The sequence below is a fragment of the Schistocerca nitens genome, chromosome 4 (genome assembly GCF_023898315.1).
Source record: "Schistocerca nitens isolate TAMUIC-IGC-003100 chromosome 4, iqSchNite1.1, whole genome shotgun sequence".
Lineage (NCBI taxonomy): Eukaryota > Metazoa > Arthropoda > Insecta > Orthoptera > Acrididae > Schistocerca > Schistocerca nitens.
This window is the reverse complement of record NC_064617.1, coordinates 914440539-914454009: the sequence shown is the minus strand read 5'-3', so window position 1 is coordinate 914454009 and position 13471 is coordinate 914440539. Positions and strand designations below refer to the sequence as shown.

General features: G+C 41.1%; 1 protein-coding gene across 1 annotated transcript in view; it reads right to left on the bottom strand.

The window, feature by feature from the left end:
* The window catches only part of LOC126253497 (uncharacterized), a 67358-nt gene that overhangs the window by 48628 nt on the left and 5259 nt on the right, over positions 1 to 13471 (bottom strand). The window lies entirely within an intron of this gene.

Below are 13471 nucleotides of genomic sequence, written 5' to 3'. Positions count from 1 at the left end.
TTCTATGTGCCTCAACGCATGCGTTTAAGCGCCTCTCTCAAACGTTCACATCGGCCAGGCTGCATCCGAACAGTGTCGAAGGCAGCATGAATACACCGCTCCAATGTCCCCACAACTAGAGTTGGCTCTGCTTACACGATACTTTTGAGATGGTCCCACAACCGTAAATCGCACGGGCTGAGATCCGGAGCATGGACAGGCCTTGCAACTAGCCTCCCTCGTCCTATCAGTCGGCCAGGAAAGAAGACATGATTGAGATGCGTTCGGACTTTAATGGCTAAGTGGACTAGAGCCAATCATTTAACAGAGCCGATAGTTCCGGCCTTTTAGGAGATTTGAAAGGAAGACTGGCCCCAAAATAAGGTAGCCAATTATCCAGATCCAAAAATTCCCGTTACACGGATGTTCATGACTCGCTGTCACCATACCATGGGGGTTCTGCATACTATCCCACAAATGACTTATGACACGTAATAGGTGCCCTTAATCCCGGCGGAGGTTCGAGTCCTCCCTCGGGCATGTGTGTGTGTTTTTGTCCTTAGGATAATTTAGGTTAAGTGGTGTGTAACCTTAGGGACTGATGACCTTGGCAGTAAAGTCCCATAAGATTTCACACACATTTGAACATTTTCAACAAAAGGTGCCCTCATCTGTGAATATGATGGATGACACAAATACCGGAATCGTGAAGAAATCATTGACAAAACTGCTTCCGATATCGGAAGGCTGTCGCTAGTAAGCCCTGCGTACACTGTAAGTCATAAGGATAGTAACAACTGTCATGCACCACGCGGTCGTCTGGCTTATCCTGTACTGTCGGGCCAACTGCCTGGTGGTTACACTGCAGTCTCCTGCCACTGTGTTAATCGTATTTTCCTCCAAGTCTAGTGTTCGAACATTTAGGGTACATCCTTCATGATTTCCCGCTTCCTGAAACGACCCTGTCTCAAACAAACGGCGAAACTCTGTTGCAGACATTGAATGCTGTTGTTGTTGTCGGTGGGGATCGGTCTCTTGATGCAACCTGGCTACCCGCTACCCGTTGCCATTTGCCTTTCCGTAACTAAATATGTCGGCAATCTCTCGCTCTCGATTCGAATAGGGAACCATTGTGTACAACAACGCTGTATCACATCCACTACTAGGTGAGGCGGCAAGAGAAGTTAGTCGAACACATCATCACCAATTGCCATGGCAAGAGAGGGCGCTAGGACACGACGTGTGAGGAACAGTACCACCCTCTAGGAGGAAACCATAGATATTGCTAAAAAAGTCTCTGAGCACTGTGGGACTTAACATCTGAGGTCATCAGTCCCTTAGAACTTGGAACTACTTAAACCTAACTAACCTAAGGACATCACACACATCCATGCCCGAGGCAGGATTCGAACCTGCGAGCGTAACAGCAGCGCGGTTCCGCACTGAAGCGCCTAGAACTGCTCGGCCACACGGGCCGGCTCCCATCGTTCAATCCATGTAATTTCTACCCGGTGGAAAAAAATCACTCTGTAGAAATAAAACAGTATGCAATTGAACAACCATCTGGGATACTTATGTAATCTATCGAGTTTGGAGTCTCCACAGTCACAAAGTGTGTTACTTATCCCATTTGTGTAACAAATATACTCATTTGCCATTTTGGGCTCTAATTCTGTTTAGCAATGAGAATGTTTTCTCAACTTCCACAGCGAACCTTGTCGTTTATGTCTGCGGTCGTCTAGAGTGGAGTCGGTTTGGTTGGCATCATCGGTAACTTCAGGGGCATTGCTAGATTTGTACTATCCGATGTCTTTTTGTACTCTTTCGCGAGAACATTTATGAGTTGTAGTTGAGGATGCAGAATATGGCTTAGTGCTCATAGCGATTGTATAGGATTTTACATGAAGACATCAGCAATCATTCTCATAATGTTATTTAGCTCGCTATAGTTTTGTGCATGTGGGCTGTTTAGCCAAAGTGGAACACAATGATCAACGGTTGGGAAGGCAATATCAAGAGCAGAGGAATGTGGAGTGGGTGGCGATGCTTCCACGTTGTACCACACAGCTTTTGGATTTTCTTGTTTCTCATTTTCCATTTTCTAACCGTTTTTGGTAGATGTCATCTGACAGATACATTATACCGAGAGTTATTCCCAGGTGCTTTGGTAATTTATGTGAGTAGTTAAGTTTTCTTGAAGAATCTCTGTTCTCTTCCAGCGAATTTATTATACAGGGTGGTCCATTGATAGTGATCGGGCCAAATATCTCACGAAATAAGCATCAAACGAAAAACCTACAAAGCACGAAACTCGTCTGGCTTGAAGGGGGAAACCAGATGGCGCTTGGTTGGCCCGCTAGATGGAGTTGCCATAGGTCAAACGGATATCATCTCGTCGTTTTACAGAGGAACCCATATTTTTTATTACATATTCATGTAGTTCGTAAAGAAATACAAATGTTTTAAGTTGGACCACTTTTTTCGCTTTGTGATAGATGGCGCTGTAATAGTCACAAACGTATAAGTACGTGCTATCACGTAACATTCCGCCAGTGCGGACAGTATTTGCTTCGTGATACGTTACCCGTGTTAAAATGGGCAGTTTACCAACTGCGGAAAAGGTCGATATCGTGTTGATGTATGGTTATTGTGATCAAAATGCCCAACGGGCGTGTGCTATGTATGCTGCTCGGTATCCTGGACGACATCATGCAAGTGTCCGGACCGTTCGCCGGATAGTTACGTTATTTAAGGAACCAGGAAGTGTTCAGCCACGTGTGAAACGTCAATCACGACCTGCAACAAATAGGTGTTTTAGCTGCTGTAGCGGCTAATCTGCACATCAGTAGCAGACAAATTGCGCTAAAATCAGGAATCTCAAAAACGTCGGTGTTGAGAATGCTACATCAATATCGATTGCACCCGTACCATATTTCTATGCACCAGGAATTGCATGGCGACGACTTTGAACGTCGTGTACAGTTATGCCACTGGGCACAAGAGAAATTACGGGAAGATGACAGGTTTTGTGCACCCGTTCTATTTAGCGACGAAGCGTCATTCACCAACAGCGGTAACGTAAACCAGCATAATATGCACTACCGGGCAACGGAAAATCCACGATGGCTGCGACAACTGGAACATCAGCGACCTTGGCGGGTTAATGTATGGTGCGGCATTATGGGAGGAAGGATAATTGGCCCCCATTTTATCGATGGCAATATAAATGGTGCAATGTATGCTGATTTCCTACGTAATGTACTACCGATGTTACTACAAGATGTTTCGCTGCATGACAGAATGGCGATGTACTTCCAACATGATTGATGTACGGCACATAGCTCGCGTGTGGTTGATGCGGTAATGAATAGCATATTTCATGACAGTTAGATTGGTCATCGAAGCACCATACCATGGCCCGCACGTTCACCGGATCTGACGTCCCCGGATTTCTTTCTGTGGGGAAAGTTGAAGGATATTTGCTATCGTGATCCACCGACAATGCCTGACAACATGCGTCAGCGCATTGTCAATTAATGTGCGAACATTACGGAAGGCGAACTACCCGCTGTTGAGAGGAATGTCGTTACACGTATTGCCAAATGCATTGAGGTTGACGGACATCATTTTGAGCATTTATTGCATTAATGTGGTATTTACTTGTAATCACGATGTAACAGCATGCGTTCTCAGAAATGATAAGTTCACAAAGGTACAAGTATCACATTGGAACAACCGAAATAAAATGTTCAAACGTACCTAGGTTCTGTATTTTAATTTAAAAAACCTGCCTGTTTCCAACTGTTCGTCCGAAATTGTGAGCCATATGTTTGTGACTATAAAAGCGCCATGTATCACAAAGCGAAAAAAGTGGTCCAACTTAAAACATTCATATTTCTTTACGTATTACACGAATATGTAATAAAAAATGGGGGTTCCTATTTTAAAAAAACGCAGTTGATATCCGTTTGACCTATGGCAGCGCCATCTAGCGGGCCGACCATAGCGCCATCTGGTTTCCCCCTTCAAGCTAGACAAGTTTCGTTCTTTGTAGTTTTTTCGTTTGACGCTTATTTCGTGAGATATTTGGCCCACTCACGATCAATGGACCACCCTGTATAGGTGGTTCGAGTCTCAATTTTCGAAAGTACGATTACTTTTCCACTACATCCAGGTCTACCGTTAGGCTTTCTTTCGGCTGTTTAATTGAGCTAGGCTTCGTTGCAATTACTTTGTCGCACCTTGTGATTGTACGAGCCTTCTCACAGCAACGTTAATAGGTCAGACCGCTAACCTAACATGGCAACAGAGTTGCTACACAAGCCCCAAACCGTGGGAAACTGGTGTATCAGAGCTCGGGAGATGCGTTCACGGCTCCGTGGCAAAATTCCTCGGTTTTAAAAAGTCGTTATGATTATTTGTTGTCATAATGTAAAATCAATAGACTGTCGACGACGTCGTCATTTGGCGATTGTATACAAATGATCTCTTCTTGAAGCGACCGCACATATTAGGGCGGGCAAGCAGTCTGTAGATTGGCTATGGGGAAATGCTGACCTCTGTGCATCTTTCTATTTCTATAGTATTTATCACTGTCACAACCAGTAAATAGAAAACCTCATATATTATGCAAAACAATAATTATTTGCTTCCACAATCGCATAACTTTAACAGCTATGGCCTGTTTCGCCATCTTCAGACAGTCTTACAGAGAGGAACATCATCACTACTCTACGTCAGAACACTAACGAAACCAAAATATGAAAGACGATCATGATAAAAAGGATGTTATCGTAATAGTGAACCAGACCAGTAACCTTGAATTCACCTCTTGTTACAGGGAATATACAGCTGTACGCAACTTGAAGATTTTTGAACATTCTGGTCCGTTCTAGTTAAAGCAGATATGTCTTTGCCTTCCTCTGCCCTTCGAACTGACCTATCCAGTCATATACAGACGCAGAAAAAGTTTAGTATCGATTCTTGAAACATCTGTGTACCTTCGCAAATTCCTCTGTAACAAATCATTGCCAGAAGTAAAATAAGCTATACGCGAAATAAAACACCATGAATCTGAGTTCTCATCATAATAGATGTCCCTCTCACTGGGTGAGCAAGTCAGTTCAAAAATTGGACCAAAAAAAGTACGTACCACATCCAAGACCATCATGGCTAGCAAAGCACTGCGTTATTCAAAACAATTATTCACCCTCTTTTTACTTTCAGAACATGTTCGTTCTGGGAACAACGTCTCCTGTAATACACTGGTGTGCAAAACTTACATTGATTTCTGAAAAAAAGGCGTGACAAAAGGGAAATATTTCGAAAAATTTTGCTCAATACAAATTCTTGAGCACTGGACTCGCATTCGGGAGGACGACGGTTCAATCCCGTCTCCAGCGATCCTGATTTAGGTTTTCCGTGATTTCCCTAAATCGTTTCAGGCAAATGCCGGGATGGTTCCTTTGAAAGGGCACGGCCGATTTCCTTCCCAATCCTTCCCTAACCCGAGCTTGCGCTCCGTCTCTAATGACCTCGTTGTCGACGGGACGTTAAACACTAACCACCACCACAAATTCTTGAACACTACACGTAATGTAAAAATAATTTTCTACCTAAATGTGATATTTTGGTATATATTGTTATTGCTGTGTAGTAACTAACATGCACTTTTCTTTTGTGACGACCGAGGAACATGCTGAAAATTTAGTTTTAAGAGAGACGGAAAGGTCAAGCTTAGTTTACACACTCATCTAGCTATGCTAAAATCGACTTGACTTGGACCGATTCTACGAAACCGTTTTGATCTGACTATTCCTCTGCAGGCTGTCATTTGACTTGACCATTTATCTTATACATGTCTCCGTATTTAAGTTTGTACATATTTTATTTTTATATTAATTTTTAATCTAGATAACAATACAAATCATATTTTCTTTGCTCTTCTGTGAGCCCTTGAAATACCTGGACAGCTCGCATTGCAGGCCCTAACGTTATGCCCCTGGGTACAAGGAACGGACTACAAGAACAATGATGGTGGAGCACAGGAGGCAGAGATAGGACTACGGGAACGAAGATGGTACACTGAGCTACGACAACAAAGCTGATGGATGGTTGAACTACGAAAACAAATATGGTGGAGTAGCGAGTCAGAGATACAGCTACTGTTGTAACATCTTGAGTGTTACAGTTCGGTCTATGAGAACAAGACCGGAGCAGAATATCGGATATCGAACTAACAGAACGAGACAGTGGCTCTCGGGTATGTAGCAGTTGCCTGTTTCATTAACTATGGCAGTAAAATATTGGGTTGCGATTGGGAGATCAAAATGTCTCTCCCTCTCTCTCTCTCCCTCCCATTGTGTGTGTGTGTGTGTGTGTGTGTGTGTGTGTGTGTGTGTACGTTGGCTTAGTAGCGCTCTGATTGCCCTATATATTGTTATTGCTTTGTAGAAACCAATATGCACTGTTCTTTTGTGACAACCGAGGAACATGCTGCAAATTTAGTTTTAAGAGAGACAGCTAGGTGAAGCTGCAAAACATGTTAGGAGAGCAATATATATATATATATATATATATATATATATATATATATATATATATATATATATATAGTGAGCACCAAGTCTTGCCCTGATTATAACAATTTATAACAGAATAACCGTTTGACATGATAAGTTACATTTGATGCCTTTACATAGGTTAGTGTTACTAGTTTTTTTTAAGACCACTTACCACTTACGTTAGTAAACCTCAACGTGTGCTCCCTTTGTAACTCGGAGAATGTCGAGGCGGTATTCCAGTTCCCGCCAGGTATTTCGTAACATGTATTCTGTCTCAGTAGCCACAGTAGCTTGCATCCTAGCCTTCAGTTCGTCAACGTCAGCAGCTGGTGTGACGAAGACTCTGTCCTTGATATAGCCCCAGAAAAAAAAGTCAAGGGACGTATTGTCTGGAGAGCGGGGTGGCCAGGGTGTTGGACCGTTCCTTCCAATCCACCGATCCGGACATTACTCTCCTCTCTCTCTCTCTCTCTCTCTCTCTCTCTCTCTCTCTGTGTGTGTGTGTGTGTGTGTGTGTGAGTGTGTGATGACGATGCTGCTGGGGTTCTACAAATACTATGAAAGCATTTTACCATTCTCCTCGCTCAACCCTGCCGCTGCATGTGGGACACTCTAAAGTTAAAGACCGTATCTTGTTGAAGGAGTACTCTCCTACTAAGGGCCTTTCGGATTCTCTCAAATTTCAGTGTTGCAAGGAATGACTTGACTGTTCTCAAAGGATCACCTTCTCCAAACTTGTGAAATTTGCTACGAAAATAGTCCCTTTCCCTCAAAGGTAGGCATTACAGTTATCATTAAATCAACTGTATGGTATTTTTCCACGCCACTTTAACCCGACTGTTAAAACCATTCAAAATTACCTGTTTCTGAAATAATCGATTTTCGACATTTAGTCTTATTACTTCCTGTAATAAACTTAGTAATAGAACAAAGACTGAAATTTTTTGACTCTGATAGTTCCAAGATACAAATAATCAAAATATTAAATTAAATAGACAAATAAAAGGAAACTTACCCCGCCCACCCTTCGTTGCTTTTCTCGAAAAGTGATAAGTGGTTGAATACTACAAAAATCACCAGTATTCTTCTACTGATCCCAATTTTTTGAAACTCTGCTCAAAACTCATATTCTAATCGGCGAGCTCACCACTATTTCGGCATAACAAGTATTCACTGCTGAAGGATGAGAACTGTGGTTGAAGAACCCTATTTTTCTTGTTAATTTGTCCAGCTTCAACGGCTACAAGCACATAAGGCGTATTATGCAGGCGAAATCAGCAGATCAGCTACTTCCTGTTTTTATTATATTTTATAAATGAACTGTTGTTAAGTTTTTAATTTATTAATGTTACCATAGTTTCCTCTCTTTTATTAGATCGTAGAAATGGCAGATAAATCCTTAATCTCTTAAACCAAACGATGCATTGTACCTCATTGCTACTTCACTTCGTAAAAATATTTTCAGATAAGGCTTGATGCGATTCTGCGATACAACGGATGTCCAGCGATGACAGCGAGAAATAGCCCTGATTGGGGGAGGGGGGCGGGGGTGCGAGTCTTGGACACTGTATGTACACCCGTACCTTAAGCCACGACACACGCCAACAGGACGTTACTGTCTCAGCAATGCTGTACCACTTCTTATGGCATGTGTTCGTTACTCGTTTCCGTCGACATGATTAAAATTGCATTAATAGCTTTCCCCATTTTCTTTTATAATGCAATATTTGAAACGAGTGCAAATTTTACGAATAAAAGTCACTTTTCTTTAAATAAAAGTGCTATTTAAAATCGAACAATCTTACCACCACCGTTACGGCTAATTGATATCTCGGTTTTGTACGCGGCTATTAACAAAAAATAAAAAAACACCTATTGTAACCGAGACCTTAAAAATCCCAATAAATAATGCTATTCAGAACTAAAATACCGGTATCGGTTTTATCCGGTCGGTATTTCTCATCCCTACTCAGAGGGCAAACGACTTCTAGAACCCACGAGAGAAGCCAGCCGACTCCCCAATTTCTCGGTCTTCCAAATCACTCCACGAAATTAATTAGTCTTTTGGTCATTCTGGTCAATCAGAATTGGGAGCCTAAATATTGACCTTTTCATTGTGCGCCCTTCCTCTAAAAGACCTTTTGGAAGGTGCTGCTACCTCAGAGCACTTCTCCTTTTTCTATGCGAAAGATCTCAGAAAATACTGTCAAATCACAGAGGAGTAAGCCAGTCATGGAGAATCCGGCCACATCCAGTTTAGGATGATTATGAAAAGATCTCCCAGTCACTACCAGGTTAGAGAACAATTTCTTCCTCCCGGATACAGGCTCTGTTGAACATAATAGCACACAACCATTGCTAGGAAACGATATGTTACAATGAATCCACTTGCATTGCAAACATTTAAAGCTAATTCGAAACTTTGCAAGACTTTTAGAACAAATGTAGTTGTAACTACAAATATAATATAATTCTACAAACCTTTACACTTTCTTTAACATATCTTCCACATTAAAAAGTTGCCGTCAGACACGCAGTAAAAGTAAGCAATGAGTTTGGATTTAGAATATCATGCAGGAGACAAAGGGAGATGTTCCATAGTATCTAATGCTGTGAGATTACAGTCACAGAATTTCACTACAGTCAGTACGGCAACGTGAATGCACTACACCACGAAAACAGAATGTTCTCGGAACAAAATTGAAAACGTGTTCTTAATTATGGAGCAGTTTTTAGAGCAAAATACGGGTCTTCAACAAGTTACATCTCTCTTGTGTGATTATGAAACTGTTAGTGATCTACCAGAGCTGTTCAAAATATTTAATAGTCAATTCCTGATAATGTTTGTTGTTGTTGTGGTCTTCAGCTCAGAGACTGGTTTGATGCAGCTCTCCATGCTATTCTGCACGCTTCTTCATCTCCCAGAACCTACTGCAACCTATGTTTAGTGTATTCATCTCTTGGTCTTCCTCTGCGATTTTTACCCTCCAAGCTGCCCTCCAATACTAAATTGGTGATCCCTTGATGCCTCAGAATATGCCCTACCAACCGATCTCTTCTTCTAGTCAAGTTGTGCCACAAATTTCTCTTCTCTCCAATTCTATTCAATACCTCCTCATTAGTTATGTGATCTATCCATCTAATCTTCAGCATTCTTCTGTAGCACCACATTTCGAAAGCTTCTATTCTCTTCTTGTCTAAACTATTTATCGTCCAAGTTTCACTTCCATACATGGCTACACTCCATACAAATACTTTCAGAAATGACTTCCTGACACTTAAATCTATACTCGATGTTAACAAATTTCCCTTCTTCAGAAATGCTTTCCTTGCTATTGCCAGTCTACATTTTATATCCTCTCTACTTCGACAATCATCAGTTATTTGGCTCCCCAAATAGCAATACGCATTAACTACTTTAAGCGTCTCATTTCCTAATCTAATTACCGCAGCATCAGCCGATTTAATTCGACTACATTCCATTATTATTGTTTTGCTTTTGGTGATGTTCAGTGGTCTGCAAGATAAAGCATTATTGCTGTAGGTAAATGTAGAACTCTCGATAGTTTGTATTCAGAGACAGTTTTATCACACGGACCTAAAAGCAAAGATATAGCTGAGTCAGTCATTAAAACATAAAGAATAAAGTCTTCTGTGGATATCACGTAATATCAAGGTGTGTTCTGAAGATCAAAGTATCATATAAGAACTTTGTGCTGTCAACCATGCAATAGGTCTTTCAGGTGTGGTCAGTTTCCTGATGGACTGACTCCTTATTAAAACCATCTTTATAAAAAGTGACACAGAGGTAGTGGTTTCGAAAGTATGTAACAAAGTCCTATTTAAAACGGTAGATGGACATCTTAGTGCATATATTTTTTTGCGGTCTTGCAGTTTGGTTCAGGAAAAAGAGTATCCACAAAATAAGCATTTTATTCTTTTCTGTGTGAGGCAGGAAACCGATCTTACCACAGCCTAGCACAACTGCTTCGGTCCAAATATCTCTCCAGACAGTTCAAGATTCGACTGTACAAAACCCTGATCCAGCCTGTTGTTCTATATGGCTGTGAGACACGGAGTATCCGGAAACAGGACTTCCACAAGCTCCTCGTTTTTGAGAGGAAAGTGCTTCGGAAGATCTTCGGTCCGTTTCTGGATACAGATACAGGGGAATGGAGGCTCAGATACAACCAAGAGCTTGAGGAACTATACCAGCAGCCCAACATGGTACGAACTGTCAAAATCAAACGAATGCAGTGTGCCGGCCATGTGGCCCGGATGGAGGATCACAGATGGCTTCGGAAGCTCCTGGATTTCACACCTTCAGGAAAGAGACCCCCAGGGATACCCAAGAAGCGTTGGAGGGATGGACTCCATGAAGATTTAAACCAAGTGCCAATAGATGTTGACGGATGGCGAATAGCAGCAATGGATAGAATACAGTGGAGGAGGAAACTTGTAGAAGCGTGCGGTCCACTGGGCCTGATCACGTAGTAGTAGTAGTAGTAGTAGTGTGTGAGGCACTGGCAGGGCTACAAAATAGATTGAGAACTAGCAAAAGCATTTGAATGTGAGTACCTTCGATACATTCAACACACAGAGAAGTGATTTCAACATAAATGATCTTCCATTAAATATGAAAAATGATTCAAAAACTTTTCTGTTCGCAGATGACACAAGTGCTGCTGTTAACGGCGTGGAACATAATTGAAATGATGAGGGAAGTAGGTTAGTCGGTGACGTAAGATGGATCAACGCTAAACTGCAATAAACGCAATGCAAGTATTTCTTAAATTGATCTCTTGTAAAAGTAAAGTTTTATTGTCCTAAAACGGTCAGACCGTTAGCGAAGACGGTTCTTTTAAGTTTTGCAACGGGTGAATATGAAAAGAATTCTTGTAAGTGAAACTAGAACGGGAATACTTGTTTGCTTTGCTTTCTTTCAAGTGCAGTCTCCTACTGATAAATATTCTGAGACAGCTTTGTCCACTCACAAGGAATATTCTTAGCTCAGAAAAGGACAGTCATATAGATCTGCAGTGTCAGTTCGTGGACCTTGTGTAGGTCTTTGGCCAGGTTTTTCGGAACTCTAACTGTACCATCCCTTTTCGTGTTCCATTTCATGGGATTTGTTGTTGACAGTATTGGCTCAGTTAGTCTAATCTGCAACATTCATTCCGTGGTAAGTAAACGAGAAGTCGATATGTACCTGGATAAGACTGCTACAAGCGGTGTAGACGAAGGTGTTCAGCAGATTAATTTTCAGTAGGCTTTCAATGGAACTCAAAACAGTGAATGGTAGACCCACGTCTTCGATATTAAGTGGAAAGGTTTCCTTATAACATACTCCTATTACGTACAAGAGTTCCCCACGTAACTGATGATATGACATTTTTCTGATCACCATTCTGTAAACTATGTACTGACTAGTTCCATGACCATGTACCTTTGCCTCACATGGTCTCATGGAACTGACATGACTGAATTCTACGTAAACTGTATTCTACTACACAAAGTGTCTTCAAGAGAAACCTTCTCTCTGAGAAACAGACACACGATGTATTAATAAAGGCTAACAACAAATATTTTGTGGAGTGTGAGATCGTGATTTTTGGGAAGTATCTCTTAGTATGAAAGAAATCCCTATCAGTTTGTGGTCATGAAGGTGGTGGAAGCAAGTGATGAAAGCTCGAGTTTTTAATTTGGCGCTTGAGGATGACGGAGAACATTTTACACAAGGATGCTATCATGGGGAACAGCTTTCATATACACTGCAATATTAAAGTTCACTGAACGTTTATTTCAGCAACATTTCTGAATTGACGTATTTCTTAAAATCAAAAACTGATTTGCATCTGTCTAAGATCAGGAAGATTCACAGCCGAACTGTACGTAGGCATCTGTTATTCCAAGGAAGTTTTACTTTAGCAAGTGTCATAGTATGAGGCGGACACTGAAGCAGTTGTTATGCCTGCTGCAGTGGGAACAGTAATCTCTAGAGTACAGTGAAAATCAGAAGCGGTATGCAATGCATTTCATACGTGTATTGCAGAGCAGCAAGGCTGTCCAAATTGATGCGTTGCGCCATCTTATACATTGCTTTCCTTTTCTGTTTTGTTAAGAATTGAGGAGAACAAGTTGATTACTGAAGGTATATGATACAGATTTAGGTACTTGATTCAAACTGGTTTCCTGCTATAGCGATTAGCTGCTACTTCTTGTAAGGGAATGTTCGAGATATTTATATAATGTAAAATCTAGTTTTTGTAGTGTAAAGTTCGTTTTTTTCTCGTGTGAACAACAGTAAGGTTTACTTCCTTTGATTGTATACCGAGTGATAGCAACTGTTATGAATAAATGTGAAAATATGGATTGTTTGGCTGCAACGTTACATTGTTTTGAATTGCGAGATGTACCCGAAATCTAAAATGATTTACTTAGGTAAACACAGTCTCATCTGGAGAACAAAGTGTAAGTGGTGAAACCTGTTACCATTAGACGAGCATTTAACCAGCCGAAAGCAACTAGCGACAACTGGAGCAAGGATTTTTTTGGTTTCCATATTACGTTCGCATGGCAACGAGCTACTGTTATTAATATAGACTAAAGCCGCAACATAGGAATATGATACCACCTATTCGGTACGTCTAAGTTCCGATGTCCCGATAAAACCTGAGTGTAGTATTGAGTGGTGCTTGCTACAATCGTTCAGACGTTCTCATTAGCCATCCGTGTTTTGCTGTTAATAATAAATAAGATAAGCAATGTCAAGTAGATACTTTTTGTATCATAAGTCATCATTTATTCTCAGCATTGTGTAGTGATGACGGATGTGTATTAATCAGTGTATGACAATAGTCAGACATTGACCCATCTTTCAAGATGAAATAATCTTGTGTGATTCACAAAATGCTAAATTTTATCAGAGA